This window comes from Cervus elaphus, chromosome 29, assembly GCF_910594005.1.
Source record: "Cervus elaphus chromosome 29, mCerEla1.1, whole genome shotgun sequence".
Taxonomy (NCBI): Eukaryota; Metazoa; Chordata; class Mammalia; order Artiodactyla; family Cervidae; genus Cervus; species Cervus elaphus.
In genome coordinates this window covers 12,942,131-12,959,612 of record NC_057843.1, presented here as the reverse complement: position 1 = coordinate 12,959,612, position 17,482 = coordinate 12,942,131, and the positions used below count along the sequence as shown (strand labels likewise).

Here is a 17,482-nt window from a genome sequence, read left to right as displayed (position 1 = left end):
GAAGCACAAGCTGGAATCAAGATTGCCGGGAGAAATATCAATAACCTCAGATATGCAGATGACACCATCCTTATGGCAGAAAACGAAGAAGAACTAAAGAGCCTCTTGATGAAAGTAAAAGAGAAGAGTGAAAAAGTTGGCTTAAAGTTCAACATTTAGAAAACAAAGATCATGGCATCTGGTCCCATCATTTCATGACAAATAAATGGGGAAACAGTGACTGACTTTATTTTGCGGGGCTCCAAAATCACTGAAGATGGTGATTGCAGCCATGAAATTAAAAGACGCTTACTCCTTGGAAGGAAAGTTATGACCAACCTGGACAGCATATTGAAAAGCAGAGACATTACTTTGCCAACAAAGTTTCGTCTAGTCAAAGCTATGGTTTTTCCAGTGGTCAGGTATGGATGTGAGAGTTGGACTATAAAGAAAGCTGAGCACCAAAAAATTGATGCTTTTGAACTGTGGTGTTGGAGAAGACTCTTGAGAGTGCCTTGGACTGCAAGGAGATCCAGCTGGTCCATCCTAAAGGATATCAGTCCTGGGTGTTCATTGGAAGGACTGATGCTGAAGCTGAAACTCCAGTATTTTAGCCACCTGATGTGAAGAGCTGCCTCATTTGAAAAGACCCTGATGCTGGGAAAGATTGAGGGCAGGAGGAGAAGGGGACGACAGAGGATGAGATGGTTGGATGGCATCACCGACTTGATGGACATGGGTTTGGGTAGACTCCAGGAGTTGGTGATGGACAGGGAGGCCTGGCTTGCTGTGGTTCATGGGGTCGCAAAGAGTCAGACACGACTGAGCAACTGAACTGAACTGAATCCAATTTTACTTATCCATTCCAAATCTCATATGGGTCCTTTGGATCCTTTTCCAAACTTAGTATTAATTACTGAAGAAGGAATGTTTTGCTAAATATTAGAAGTTTGTGAGTTTACTAATTTAGGATGTAACAATTAAAGCTAGAAATGTGTTCTGTGGAGAACAGACAACTACATTTTATTATTCACAAACCAGCCAGATAAGATTGTCTTTTCTTCCCTTAAAGTCCTCTGTTGGCTTTTCTTTACAACTGATTTAGAATGAGTAAAGCAGTGTAACTCAGACTCTGTACAAGCCAAGAAACCTGGACCATAACTAATACCCCAGGTCAGGAGATACTACTTCACCTTCATTCTATGCCTCCATTTGGGGCATTTACATTAGCTTTGTCTTTACCAGAGATGATATGCCTACAGAACTTTGCAAAATAAACTCCACTTCTCACAAAAGTGATGTGTCACTTCCTTAGTGATGTCTTCTCTGTAATAAAAGTTGCCAGTAACTGTCTATTGTACCACTATTTTATCAATTCTTATAAGTACATATAGTGTCTGAAAGTATCTATCCTGTTTTTTTTTTTTTAATTTTCTTTTCTCCCACTATTTAGCTGTTATGGTAGGCAGAATAATGGCCCTCCAAAGATGTCCACATCCTAAACCTTTCAACCTGAGAACAGGTTACCTAACATGGAAAAAGAAACTTTCTAGAATTAGAGTTAAAGACTTTGAGATGGGAAGCCTTAAAAATGAAGAACACTTTCCTGGCTGTAGTCAGTCACAGGGAGATGTAACTACAGAAGATAAGCACAGAAGTATGTACCATTGATGGCTCTGAAGACAGAGAAAAGGAGTCATAAGCCAAGAAACATAGGGGAGTCTCTAGAGGATGAAAAACACAAGCAAACAGATTATCCCCTCTGGCTGTCAGAAAGACATGCATTCCTGACAATACCTTGATTGAAGTCCAGTGAGAGCCATGTTTGAGGTCTGACCTACAGAATTGTAAGATTTTATATTTGTGTTGTTTTAAGTCACCAAAACTGTGGTACTCTATTACACCTATAATAGAAAACCAACACAACTATAAAAGCCTCAAGATCAGAAATCTCACACACGTGTTTTCCCCGATGGCCAGAGCTTGGACGTGCGCCTGGCACACAGATGGGCTCAATGAATAGATTAGCCAGAATTAAACCCCATCCTTCAATATGTAAAATCAATAAAACATTTGTTTTTTAATAGCTAACATTTTATTAGGTAACATCTTCTCTAGCCATCATATATCAATATTATATGGAAAAATATAATTACTATATTGAAGATAAATTTATGCTAAAAATAGTCCCTCTTAGTGCAATGAAAAGTCTAGTAAAGGCTCTTTGTCCTTCAAAGTTCTGCAAAAGTAGAGAATAATGCAACAAATACTATATACTCATCTCCCAGCCTCAACAATGATCAACTCATGATTTGTCTTGCTCCATCTCATTCCTATCATTTCTCTATTTTCATATTATTTTGAAGCAAATCTAAAAACTCAAATAATTTCAATTTCAATTGCAAATATCTCAGTTTGAATCTTTAAGAGGAAGGACTGAATAATCTGATGAGCATTTTCCAACATGACAATTTCTGCACCCTTGATTCTGGTTAGGTTATCCCCATGACTTGACTTAGTCAATAAGTTAGTTTATGAGGTACACAAACATTTCTGTTTTCCTTCTCACTATGCTTTCCTGCATAGAACATGCACAGAGTAGCTCATTACAGGATGAAAGAGATGTATAACAGAGGCAAGTCACCCCAGCTATCTAAGCTAAAACCATCCCTGCTCAGCTTCTAGCCAGCTGACCCCAGACTTGTGAGCCCAGTTAACACTAGCTGAAATCACTTTCCTACAGACTCATGAGCTAAATAAGTGTTCGTTTTAAATCACTAAGATTTGATAATGGGTGGCATTATGATGGCAGCAGGTAAGTTATCCAGGGCTCTAGCTTATAAATCAGTGATGGGGGTAGCAGATATGCCCAAACTCGTCTTCTCTGAGGAGAAGATCCAGGCTTGGAGAGACCAAAATATTATGAAAGTGGGAGAGACTCATTTAAGAAAAAATAACAAATTATTCTTTTTATAATAAATTACAACATAAAATTTTGTATGAAAGTGAATATAATTTTAGAATAAGAAAATAATTAGCAAAAGTCTACAAAATATAAATAATTTGCTTCTAAGAGTTGTTCAGCAATCCTACCAGAAATGGTTGCATAGAAATGCTTCTTAACTGCAATCTGATTTTTCCTCTCCACCTAGAAAACTTTAATACTTTAAGTTCCAGCTCACACTGAGGCCAATGTATATAACCTAAGCTTAAATTCATTAGTTTCATAGTAAATCTGGACTCCCTCTTCATTTTATAATTTATCTAATGAGAAGGTTAAAGAAAATACTATTAAAATAAGGTAGTGATTGCAGCAATTGCTATCCTGATATTTTCCATTGGGCAATTTTGGGGTGAGGAGCAAAATTCCTGGGCATTTGTAGAATTGTCAGGTTCATGATGGAAGCTGTGTTGTTCATGTTTCAGAAGGGCTGCAGAAAACCAAGTCAAGTGAAGAAAGTTGTTTTGCTCTCCTGTTAGTCCTTTCATCTTCTTCCAGGCTTTTGATACTTCTCTAAATTTCACTTATTTAGGCTGATTCATGTCAATGTATGGCAAAAACCACTACAATATTGTTAAGTAATTAGCCTCCAACTAATAAAAATAAATGGAAAAAAGAATAAGTAAATTTCACTTATTTAAGGTGACCTCCACTGTGGTGTCAAGTTGTGCTGTGATACTCCTGAAGACCTTCCAGGACCACTGAGGCAAACAGCTTACGGGAAACATATTCTACCAAAGTACATTAATTTTTGCTCTTTGGTTCAATAAATCCCATGAATAACTGTGCTGCAGTATAAAACATATTTCAAAAAATTGTTTGCATAATTAAGACTGTGGGAAAATGATCTATTGATAATAAAATGGGGAAAGGTGGTATCAAGTTGAAGACTTCACAACCGAACATTAACAATTATCCTATATGTATTACAGTTAAAGATTCCTTATGTATAAAAGCTAATCAAATCTGTTTAATAATACAGGCTTTTCTAATGGAATCTTACCTAGTTTCCTTCTATGAACTGAATCACATTGTGTCTGCTGCTTTAAGGTTTAGGATATTGATGATAGGGCAGCTGAATGAAGACACAAAATTTCTGCACCAAGTAACATAAATAGGTTTTTTTTTTAAGATAATGACAACCATTCTCTCATATAACATTTTGTCTCTTGATGAGCTAAATAAGTTCATTGTATTCTGCCAACTTTTTTTTCCCCTCCTTTATTATTTATTTTTTTTTCAGTGGGTTTTGTCATACATTGATATGAATGAGCCATAGATTTACACGTATTCCCCATCCCGATCCCCCATCCCACCTCCCTCTCCACCCGATTCCTCTGGGTCTTCCCAGTGCACCAGGCCCGAGCACTTGTCTCATGCACAGTTTTTTTTTAAAGGATGTCGGTTTCAATAATTTGATCGGTCTGGGTTCAAATAGCATAAAATGTTTTGGTGGTGGTGGTGGTTTTGCTGCTAAGCTGTATCTGACTACATTTGGACTGTAGGCCACCAGGCTCCTCCGTCCATGGGATTTCCTAGGCAAGAATACTGGAGTGGGTTGCCATTTCTTTCCCCAGGGATCTTCCGAACCCAAGGATTGAACCCACGCTGCCTGCATTACAGGCAGTCTCCTGCATTGCAGGTGATGTCTTTACCACTGAGCCACCGGGGAAGCTCTGTCTTAGGCTCTGTCTATAGGAAAATAGAAACCAAAAAAAAAAATGTGGGATCCAAGATTGAAACAGAGGATTTGATCACTAAAATCTTAAGTATTATTAATCTGTCTTCCATTTGGTAACATGTATATCAGCTCATTTTGCAGCATCAAATTAAAACTAAGACCATGAAAGCAATGAGGTTATTACCCCCTGTTCCCTGGCCAACTTCCATTTAGTTAATTGCACTGTGCTGCAGAGCTAAATTCTTCCAGTAATTTTGTTTCAAAAAATAAAATTAGACAGCAGATCCCGGCACCCTTTTGCAAATTGTACTGTAGTTCTACAAGTGTACTGTTCAACAGCTGCTATGTTCCACCCCTTAAGTGGTTATGTTCCCAATTTTCCAAAATAATTCATTTTTGTAAAAATAATACATCTTATTTATATAGAGCACTTCATCTCATGATGTCAATGTTATTTCCATTCAACCCACATAAACAGAGTCAGTATGAGACTGATAATAATTTCATAGATAATGACATACATGCTTAAAAAAGAGAAAGCAGTTTGGCAGAAAAGAACAAAACTCTGTGAAGCAATTATCCTTCAATTAAAAAATAAATTTTCAAAAAAGAGAAAGCAAAGGGCATATGGTGAACTATGTCTCTACTTCTTTCAAAAACCATCTCCTAAAACTTATCTAGGATGCTTACCTATGCCCACAGTGTTTCTGTTTATTAGATCTCTACATAGAATGGTAGGAGACTCAACTATATCTCAGGGCAGATGACATGAGGAATACAGGGTGCATGGATAATGAAAACAAACATGCACAGAAGTCCAAGGCTATTAACCAGTCTTCTAACTCACCTAATATCCATGATTAATTTGGTAATTCTACAAGATGCAAATTACATGCTTTTCAACTTAATGATAGAAAGTAAGTAAAATCCACTTAAAAGGGCCAAGGAAACTATGCAGTTGCATCAGTTCTGTTCAGTTCAGTCACTCAGTCATGTCCGACTCTTTGCGACCCCATGAATTGCAGCACGTCAGGCCTACTTGTCCATCACCAACTCCCGGAGTTGACTCAAACTCATGCCCATCAAGTCGGTGATGCCATCCAGCCATCTCATCCTCTGTTGTCCCCTTCTCCTCCTGCCCCCAATCACTCCCAGCATCAGGGTCTTTTCCAATGAGTCAACTCTTCGCATGAGGTGGCCAAATTACTGGAGTTTAACCTTCAGCATCAGTCCTTCCAATGAACACCCAGGACTGATCTCCTTTAGGATGGACCAGCTGGATCTCCTTGCAGTCCAAGGGGCTCTCAAGAGTCTTCTCCAACACCACAGTTCAAAAGCATCAATTTTTCAGCACTCAGCTTTCTTCACAGTCCAACTCTCACATCCATACATGACCACTGGAAAACCATAGCCTTGACTAGATGGACCTTTGTTGTCAAAGTAGTGTCTCTGCTTTTTAATAGACTGCCTAGGTTGGTCATAACTTTCCTTCCAAGGAGTAAGCGTCTTAATTTCATGGCTGCAATCACCATCTGCAGTGATTTTGGAGCCCAAAAAAATAAAGTCTGACACTGTTTCCACTGTCTCCCCATCTATTTCCCATGAGGTGATGGAACCAGATGCCATGATCTTAGTTTTCTGAATGTTGAGCTTTAAGCCAACTTTTTCACTCTCCTCTTTCACTTTCATCAAGAGGCCCTTTAGTTCCTCTTCATTCTCTGCCATAAGGGTGGTGTCATCTGCATATCTGAGGTTATTGATATTTCTCCTGGCAATCTTGATTCCGGCTTGTGCTTCTTCCAGCCCAGCGTTACTCATGATGTACTCTGCATATAAGTTAAATAAGCAGGGTGACAATATACAGCCTTGACGTACTCCTTTTCCTATTTGGAACCAGTCTGTTGGTCCATGTCCAGTTCTAACTGCTCCTTCCTGACCTGCATACAGGTTTCTCAACCGGCAGGTCAGGTGGTCTGGTATTCCCATCTCTTTCAGAATTTTCCACAGTTTATTGTGATCCACAGAGTCGAAGGCTTTGGCATAGTCAACAAAACAGAAATACATGTTTTTCTGGAACTCTGTTGTTTTTTCGATGATCCAGCGGATGTTGGCAATTTGATCTCTGGTTCCTCTGCCTTTTCTAAAACTAGCTTGAACATCTGGAAGTTCTCGGTTCACGTACTGCTGAAGCCTGGCTTGGAGAATTTTGAGCATTACTTTACTAGTGCGAGAGATCAGTGCAATTGTGTGGTAGTTTGAGCATTCTTTGGGATTGCCTTTCTTAGGGATTGGAATGAAAACTGATCTTTTCCAGTCCTGTGGCCACTGCTGAGTTCTCCAAATTTGCTGGCATGTTGACTGCAGCACTTTCACAGCATCAGCTTTCAGGATTTGAAATAGCTCAACTGGAATCACATCACATCCACTAGCTTTGTTTGTAGTGATGCTTTCTAAGGCCCACTTGACTTCACATTCCAGGATGTCTGGCTCTAGGTCAGTGATCACACCATTTTGATTATCTGGGTCATGAAGATCTTTTTTGTACAGTTCTTCTGTGTATTCTTGCCACCTCTTCTTAATATCTTCTGCTTCTGTTAGGTCCATGCCATTTCTGTGCTTTATCGAACCCATCTTTGCCTGAAATGTTACCTTGGTATCTCTAATTTTCTTGAAGAGATCTCTAGTCTTTCCCATTCTGTTGTTTTCCTCTATTTCTTTGCATTGATCACTGAGGAAGGCTTTCTCATCTCTCCTGGCTATTCTTTGGAACTCTGCATTCAAATGGGAATATCTTTCCTTTTCTCCTTTGCTTTTTGCTTCTCTTCTTCCCACAGCTATTTGTAAGGCCGCCTCAGACAACCATTTTGCCTTTTTGCATTTCTTTTCCATGGGGATGGTCTTGAGCCCTGTCTCCTGTACAATGTCATGAACCTCCATCCATAGTTCATCAGGCTCTCTGTCCATCAGATCTAGTTCCTTAAATCTATTTCTCACTTCCACTGTATAGTCATAAGGGATTTGATTTAGGTCATACCTGAATGGTCTAGTGGTTTTCCCTACTTTCTTCAATTTAAGTCTGAATTTGGCAATAAGGAGTTCATGATCTGAGCCACAGTCAGCTCCCGGTCTTGTTTTTGCTGACTGTATAGAGCTTCTCCATCTTTGACTGCAAAGAATATAATCAATCTGATTTCAGTGTTGACCATCTGGTGATGCCCATGTGTAGAGTCTTCTCTTGTGTTGTTGGAAGAGGGTGTTTGCTGACCGTGCGTTCTCTTGGCAAAACTCTATTAGCCTTTGCCCTGCTTCATTCTGTACTCCAAGGCCAAATTTGCCTGTTACTCCAGGTGTTTCTTGACTTCCTACTTTTGCATTCCAGTCCCCTATAATGAAAAGGACATCTTTTTTGGGTGTTAGTTCTAAAAGGTCTTGTAGGTCTTCACAGAACCATTCAACTTCAGCTTCTTCAGCATTACTGGTTGGGGCATAGGCTTGGAGTACCGTGATATTGAATGGTTTGCCTTGGAAATGAACAGAGATCATTCTGTCGTTTTTGAGATTGCATCCAAGTACTATATTTCGGAGAGGAGTTACCGCACGCCTGAGGATAGGGGCTACGGCCGAGAGGAGCAACCCCAGTTCCAAGGAGCGGCTGCTGCTGGGCGCAGGAGGGCTGAGAGGAATTACTCCACGTTCAAGGTCAGGAGGGGCGGCTGTGAGAAGATACCCCTCCTCCAAGGTAAGGAGCAGCGGCTGCGCTTTGCTGGAGCAGCCGTGAAAAGATACCGCACGTCCAAGGTAAGAGAAACCCAAGTAAGACGGTAGGTGTTGCCAGAGGGTATCAGAGGGCAGACACACTAAAACCATAATCACAGAAAACTAGCCATTCTGATCACAGGACCACAGTCTTGTCTAACTCAATGAAACTAAGCCATGCCGTGTGGGGCCACCCAGACGGTCGGGTCATGGTGGAGAGGTCTGACAGAATGTTGTTCACTGGAGAAGGGAATGGCAAACCATTTCAGTATTCTTGCCTTGAGAACCCCATCAACAGTATGAGAAGGCAAAATGATAGGATACTGAAAGAACTCCCCAGGTCGGTAGGTGCCCAATATGCTACAGGAGATCAGTGGAGAAATAACTCCAGAAAGAATGAAGGGATGGAGCCAAGGCAAAAACAATACCCAGTTATGGATGTGGCTGGTGATAGAAGCAAGGTCCGATGCTGTAAGGAGCAATATTGCATAGGAACCTGGAATGTTAGGTCCATGAATCAAGGCAAATTGGAAGTCGTCAAACAGGAGATGGCAAGAGTGAATGTCAACATTCTAGGAATCAGTGAACTAAAATGGACTGGAATGGGTGAATTTAACTCAGATGACCCTTATATCTATCTACTACTGTGGGCAAGAATCCCTTAGAAGAAATGGAGTAGCCATCATGGTCAACAAGAGTCTGAAATGCAGTTGCATAGTTAAGTCCAATAATGGTCAGAGGGACATGACAGCTAGAACAATAAAGTATTAATATGTGCCTTAAGTGTGATGTTCTCTTATTTTCTCTCCTCTTCAACTCCCTCAAGGCACCTTATCCAAATGTTATCAAGATTAATATCCACCTTATCAAAGAGAAAAATGACTATAGTATTCTATGTCATCTCTTTCTCCAAAATTAAGTACACGTTTGCTCTCTTTCTTCACAACTTTTATGACTTTAATAGTTTTATCCCCTTGCTTATTTAACTGGCTAATACTTCCAAAAGCACATTAAATAGTAGCAAAACATAGGTCATCCATTCCTTGGAATTTTGAACAAGCATCCAATAATTTTGATAAAATATGAGCTTTTGAGCAATCATTTGTATTTTGCCATGTAAAAATCCATCTGTTCCTATTTCTTGAGTATTTTTTAAAGAAATAAATTTCAGGTTCTAGCAAGATGATCAAATGACTTTTTTTTCTATCAGATCACTTAACAAAAGATAAATAGATTTAATAGTGTATTACCACTATTACCACAAATGCTGGATTACCCTAGCATTTCCAGAATAAATCCCACTTGGCCATAATGTATTATACTTTTAATATATTCTTGGATCTTTTTGTTCAAATGGCAGCTCAGATTTTTGCTTTGCTCTTCAAATAGTTTAGTACCATTTGAATAAAAAAAAAATTAAGTATTTGAGTATCCCCTACGTAAAAAATTTGTGACCCAGTACTTTTGTACAGTAGAGCTTATTTTCCCCATTTTTCTACACCGTAAATTTTTTTCTGTTTGAATATTCTGTCTCTATGAGCATATGTCACAGAGGGCATATTTTCCTTAAAAGTTAAGCATTTGATCTAGATTTTCAAGTTGATTTGCATACAACTGTACCTGTAAATATCTTGTGATTTTTGTAATGTTCTCTTTTTATTTTTTAATTTTTCATTTATTTTTATTAGTTGGAGGCTAATTACTTTACAATATTGTAGTGGGTTTTGCCATATATTGACATGAATCAGCCACGGATTTACATGTGTTCCCCTTCCCGATCCCCCCTCTCCACCCGATCCCTCTGGGTCTTCCCAGTGCACCAGCCCCGAGCACTTGTCTCATGCATCCAACCTGGGCGGGTGATCTGTTTCACCCTTGATAGTATACTTGTTTCAGTGCTATTCTCTCAGAACATCCCACCCTCGCCTTCTCCCACAGAGTCTAAAAGTCTGTTCTGCCCATCTATGTCTCTTTTTCTGTTTTGCATACAGGGTTATCATTACCATCTTTCTAAATTCCATATATATGCGTTAGTATACTGTATTGGTCTTTATCTTTCTGGCTTACTTCACTCTGTATAATGGGCTCCAGTTTTATCCATCTCATTAGAACTGATTCAAAGGAATTCTTTTTAACGGCTGAGTAATATTCCATGGTGTATATGTACCACAGCTTCCTTATCCATTCATCTGCTGATGGGCATCTAGGTTGCTTCCATGTCCTGGCTATTATAAACAGTGCTGTGATGAACATTGGGGTGCACATGTCTCTTTCAGATCTGGTTTCCTCGGTGTGTATGCCCAGAAGTGGGATTGCTGGGTCATATGGTCTATTTCCAGTTTTTTAAGGAATCTCCACACTGTTCTCCATAGTGGCTGTACTAGTTTGCATTCCCACCAACAGTGTAAGAGGGTTCCCTTTTCTCCACACCCTCTCCAGCATTTATTGCTTGTAGACTTTTGGATAGCAGCCATCCTGGCTGGCGTGTAATGGTACCTCATTGTGGTTTTGATTTGCATTTCTCTGATAATGAGTGATGTTGAGCATTTTTTCATGAGTTTGTTAGCCATCTGTATGTCTTCTTTGGAGAAACGTCTGTTTAGTTCTTTGGCCCATTTTTTGATTGGGTCATTTATTTTTCTGGAAATGAGCTGCAGGAGTTGCTTGTATATTTTTGAGATTAATCTTTTGTCTGTTGCTTCATTTGCTGTTATTTGTAATGTTCTCTCTTGATGGTTGTTTCTTCTTTTTCATGACTTAACTCTGTATACATCTGTTTCTCTCCTTTGTTCTGTATAGTTGGCTCCTTGATGTTTTTTTGTGTGTGTGTTTGTTTTTATTTAATAGCATCATTGCTGTTTTATTGTGTTTAAAAATTGTTCATCTGGTTGTTAGTTCTATTTTTTGTCAATAATAACACATTAAATTCTGCTTTTGGAATTATTAAGTTTCTTCTACTATTTTGATTCAAACTTTTTTTTTAATTTTTAGAATATTTATTTATTTACATGGTATCTTCATTGCATCATGCAGGATCCTTTATTGTGACACATGAACTCTCTATTTGAGGTGCGTGGGCTCAGTAGTTGAGGTGTTCAGGGTTCAGTTGCTCTGTGACATGTAAGACCTTAGTTCCCCGACCAGGGATCGAACCTGTGTGCCCTTGTGTCTGGACTTGCTGAGGCTCAGGTTCTTTGTGTCTCATTGCAGGAAGAATTTAGTGAGAGACAAAGTGATAGGTAAGAAGTGGATTTATTCAGAGAGAAACACACTTCATAGATAGAGTGAGAGTCATTGCAGAAGGTGAGTGCTTTTTTGATTCAAACTTTTTTGAGTCTCTTGAGCTCTTTGTGTTTTTAAATTCTTACTGCATAAGTATGTCCTTTGATGTTGACAGTGAAAAGTGAAAGTTAGTCGTGTCTCTGACTCTTTGAGACCCCATGGACTATACAGTCCATGGAATTCTCCAGGCCAGAATACTGGAGTGGGTAGCCTTTCCCTTCTCCAGGGGATCTTCCCAACCCAGGTCTCCCACATCTCAGGTGGATTTTTTACCAGCTGAGCCACAAAGGAAGCCCAAGAATACTTGAGTGGGTAGCCTATCCCTTCTCCAATGGATCTTCCCAATCCAGGAATCGAACTGGGGTCTCCTTCATTGCAGGCGGATTCTTTACCAGCTGAGCTACCAGGAAAGATTATAGTTTCATTAACGTGTATTCAGAGAATATTTATGTTTTTTTTAAGTTTATGGAGATTTTTCCCTATGACTTACTATATTGCCAGTGTGTTTGTAAATGTTCAGTGGGCACCTGCATCCTTTATTGTCGGGGCTTGGATTTCACTGTGTATCTCTAAGACCCACTATGTTGATTTTGCTGTCATTGTCTTTCATTTCTAACATTCTTTTTCTATTAATTCTGTCTTAGACGGAAAGATACGTGCTAAACTCTTCTCTAATTGATGAGATATCTTCTGATTCTTCCTGCATCTTATTACTTTCATCTTTATGCAAGTATTTTGCATGACAATACTCAGATATTAACAAATTTCTTCATTGTAAATTTTTGCCTTTGGCATTATAAGGTCTTCTTTATCTTATATAATACAATTTAAGCTTGATGTATATCATGTTTGGTTAGATTTATGGTCACTATTTATTTTAGGTGTGCCTTTTATTTTTAACCTTTCTGAATGTCTCTATTTTATGTATGCTCTTTTGTATGAAGCATAGAGATAGTTTCTGCTATAAAGTCTTTCACTGTGTTTTTATTTTACCATTTTTCACTTAGGAAATTTTATATATTTGTTTCTAAAATTTACTTCTGTACTTATAAATTCACTTTCCTATGAGGGTTGTACTCAAAATAAATACCAAGTTCCATACATATTAATTAATTTATAAATTAATTGAGTGACTTAGGGGACATAATCTCCATATTAGAAAGCTAACTTTTTAAAATAGGACCTAAAGTCTGTATTTCTCTAATTTAATGAATATTAACATTTCCCTAGTAAAAGGGAGCAATATACTAAAATCCTGAGGGTCTTGTGCCACTTTTTCTATTTCACGAATTAAAATTCCAAGTATGCTTTCATTTTAAGATTAGTTATTTATATTTATAACATATTTGAAAACTATTGCTCTAGAGAATCTTCTAAACACCATAAAATGTAAATAATATATATGCAGTTACATATATTATGTACATATACATATACTTATTTATAGATTTTCATGGTCTTAAAAAGTCAGAAATAAAACAGGAACATGCACTGAGTAGCTAAGTGTGATGCATTTACAAATTCACCATGAATAATGGAAAACGGAACAGCAAAGATATGACTTAAAACATAGTATAAGAAAGTAAAAATCCCCTATCATTTGTCATCTGTTCCACATACATGATATCATGTGTTTTCTCCTCAAAAGGTGACAGAAGTTAGTTTCATATTTAAAGCTGAAATACCTGAGTGACCAGGTGTATGCATGAACTTACAACTATGTGCTTTATGTGCTATTTTTCTCTGCATACTTTAAATCACTTTTCTGGGCTGTATTTTACACTTCCACCCACTAAAACAACTAAAGAAGAAGCCAATGGCTGTCCTGAAGTTGCGTTCATATAATCGGACGGTGATGACCTCCCTCCCCCCTCCTGGGAACATAGGTACTGCTTCAGTTAGTCTAGGTCCCCCCACAGGTGAGTGATAAAAAGCTACACGGGAGGACTGCACGCATTTTTGCTATAAGAAGAATAAATATCATCTAATCACTGCTTCTATTGAAATTTTTACTGTTATACACTCAAAAAAGAAAAAAATATCTTCTTGCTCAACCTGTTATCTCTAGCAGGGAACTTATTTTAATGACTAATATATATTATAAAGAAAATCTCTGTCTAGAAATATTCATTTTTACATGATTACTCATTTTGGTGTATTTATTATTTCAACCAATTTGTTTTTAAATGATTTACATATAGTCATACTTTGCTACCTTGCCAGATGTAGCGAACGAAGAGGAAAATAGATGTCTGCAAAGTGGCTGGATGAAAACACACTTAAAGCATAGTTCTCCACTACTTTGAGGTGTGAAAATCTTGATAGCATGTCAAAAAATGTATAACAAAAGAGTGTAACAAATGGAAACAAACTTTAGGATTTGAAAAGAAAAAAAAAAAAACAAAATAAGGTAATATGGTTATAAATTATCCTAAATTCACTTCCTAAAGTATGCTTAAATAGAGATATAATTTAGCTCTAAAGACATATTTAGATTAATTTGATTTTATATGCTTAGGAACAGAAAACAATTGAGCATCACTTATGCCTCAAAATTTATTCCATTTCTATTATGTCCTCTGCCAGACCTTATTCCAGTCTTCTTCGTCTTTTTGCTCTGCATGCCTTTAAACACAATTTCTCGAAATCAAAATAGGATTTTAAACATACACTACAAAAATGCTTTCCCTTGACCATTTGGAACTAGTTCAATTTTCAGTACTGATTAGAGGTAAAAGATTCAAAAACCTATTAATCTCCAAAGTTCCCCAGTACTTGCTTGGCATGATTTTTTATCATTTTATATGTAAGTCACACATCTGTCAGGCAGATTCTGAGAAGGCCTGAATCTGATATCTGTGGACTTCCCTCATTTCAAGAGGAAAGGAAATTCACTGGAGAAAATTTTTGTGTTACTTCTGAGTGGAGCAGCAGTTATTCTCTCACAGGGCAGAAGAAATTGGTCCATATCCAAAGAATTGAACTGAAGGGTAAAGAGCTCTTTCTCCACTTCCACTGTGTCTACTGCATCACTCTGCCATGTTTGTGGATACCTTGTTTTTTAACAAAAATAATCTTTTTGGTGATAAGTTCCTCCAATCAGCCAACTGAGCTGAGCATAAAACTCTTAGAAACAGATTTTAAAATTGACCATTTTAATAGGAGTATTTCCACTTTAAATTGCATGCTTTTTAAAAAAAAGAAAGCAGAATAGAATATTACTTGATTTATCAAATATTTTCCAACAAGTATTTTTGCTTATCAATATGTGTCAGGGCCATTTGGGGCACTGCATCTAAAAAGTGGAGATAAGTAATAACTATTGCCCTACTGAACTTATTCGAGTGGGGCATGACCTGGTATGAGAACTGAGAGCTCACCTCAAAAGTCACCATTCAGAAAAAGTCGATCAACTTAGATAAAGTATCATCAACCTCCAGTATCTTATCCTCTTAATTTTCTTCATGATAATTATCATTCTCTGATATATATATAATGTTTTTAAATGTATTTGCTTGTTTAAAGGTTGGATTTCTCAGAAAGAAGATATTTACAGATACTGCATGTGAACTATTCAGTTAGAAGATGAAAAGATAGCTCATCCTGAGCCTAGAGCTCCTGCCTCATTCTGAATTTATAAGGAGTTGAGGAAAAAACATACAAAACCTGCCGAACTCATAGATTGTACATTCACAGGAGAGGGAGATACACTATCAAAGTAGTTCATGGGACCTACAGAGCAAAAAGGGCTCAAAAAAACTGATCTACAAATTCAGAAAAATATTTCCAGTGCAAGACTGTCCCAGCAGGTGCTTTACCGGTGACAGCAAAGCAAAGGCCACATAGAAGTGGGGCGGGCAGAGCTGCATCTGGTGAGAGGCCTGGGGCTCTGAGTCGGGTAATGGAAACACAGCTGACAACCAGAGAGACAGGTCTCTTGAGTTTGATGACTGGTAAATCCTCAGAGTGTTGAGACTCATGACCTTCCACACAGAATGTAGTAATTTATATTGAAAGTCTGGACCATCTTCCGGCCACTTGTGTACTTGATAACAGAAATCTAGCTTCCTGTGTTTTTCGTAAAATGTCCATGGCCTTCTGTCAACTACCTATCGCTCCGAGACAGTTCTCTGGCTGCTTGCCAATTCTTGCTCTTAATGCATTCATCCTCCTAAACAATTTTCCTTTTGTGTTTCCAAGGCCCTGCTAAGAGCAGAGAGAGATGAGTACATCAAGAATCTGGTAAATGCATGTGATAGAAAGTGAAATATCCTGAGCTGGAGGCAGAAAGCAGAAGGTGGAAGAGATTAAAAAAAAAACACACACCACAGTAAAAGAAGAGCTCTAACCACAATAAAAAATACACGGTATCTGGCCCACTCTCTCATATTATTCTCTGTTGGTCCAAGTACATTCACAGCATCTCTGAAATGCAGTATTCTAGATAAAGGAGGAAAAAACAAGAGCTTGGATATTCAGGGAAAATGCAGCTACTTTCTGAAGTCAATAATGGGCTTTTTATTCTAGCAATCTCTCCCTGTTTCTGTGGTTCCAATTCTCACTTATCGCTGAGAGTTTAGTGTTTAATACAAATCAAATATCTCCCTATATTCCCTCCTGCTGTTTTTTTAGTTAAGATTTCATTGTTTAATAATAGAATGCAAAAAGTATTCAATATGATTGCTAATTTATGGTTATTAATATAATATTTGCCATCTTTGCATAAGGCTTTATTGTACTGAAAGTACTGTAAAGGCTGATATATTTCAATTTAGCAGCTGTTCATAAAATGCTTACATACTATACCATCTGCTTACCTTAATCTTTTAATATTAACATTCAAAGATGTAAGAAAACAGAAAAAAAAAGCCTCTTTTCTGAAATGGAACTATCAAAATGAAATGGTTGTACTGATTATATAGGTAAAAAACAATGTAGGCATTATATTTAATAATAGATATGTATCACTCTGACTGGTTCAAAATAGGAAAGGAGTACAATATTGTCACCCTGCTTATTTAACTTATTTGCAAAATACATCATGGGAAATGCCTGCCAGGCTGAATGAATCACAAGCTGACTGCCAGCAAAAATATCAACAACCTCAGATATGCAGATGATCACACTCTATTGGCAGAAAGTGAAGAGGAACTAAAGCGCCTATTGATGAGGGTGAAGGAGGAGAATGAAAAGGCTGGCTTAAAACTCAGCATTCATAAAATTATCAATGAGATTATGGAATCCAGTCCATTTCATAGCACATAGAAGGGGACAAAGTGGAAAAAGTGACAGATTTTACTTTCTTGGGCTCCAATCACTGCAAGTGGTAACTGCAGCCAGGAAACTGAAAATGTTTGTTCCTTGGAAGGAAAACTATGACAAACCTAGACAGCATGTTAAAAAGCAGAGATGATATTTTGCCGACAAAGATCCCTGTAGTCAAAGCTATGGTTTTTGCAGGAGTCATGTACAGATGTGAGAGTTGGACCATAAAGAAAGCTGAATGCCAAAGAATTGATTCTATTGGATTGTGGTGCTGGAGAAGACCCTTGAGGGTCCCTTGGATGGCAAAGAGATCAAACCAGTAAATCCTAAAGGAAATCAACCCTGAATATTCATTGGAAGGACTGATGCTGAAGCTGAAGCTCCAATACTTTGGCCACCTGACCCAAAGAGCCAACTCACTAGAAGAGACTCTGATGCTGGGAAAGGCTATAGACACAGGAAAAGGGAGCGGCAGAGGATGCCATGTTTAGACAGCATCACTGACTCAGTTGCATTAA

General features: G+C 38.0%; 2 long non-coding RNA genes across 2 annotated transcripts in view; one reads left to right on the top strand and one right to left on the bottom strand.

The window, feature by feature from the left end:
* The window catches only part of LOC122685995, a 225,212-nt gene that overhangs the window by 175,079 nt on the left and 32,651 nt on the right, over positions 1-17,482 (bottom strand). The window lies entirely within an intron of this gene.
* LOC122685996 lies at positions 186-17,163 on the top strand. The gene is made up of 3 exons (XR_006338603.1): positions 186-216; positions 1,497-1,501; positions 16,986-17,163. It is a non-coding gene; the product is annotated as an uncharacterized LOC122685996 (long non-coding RNA).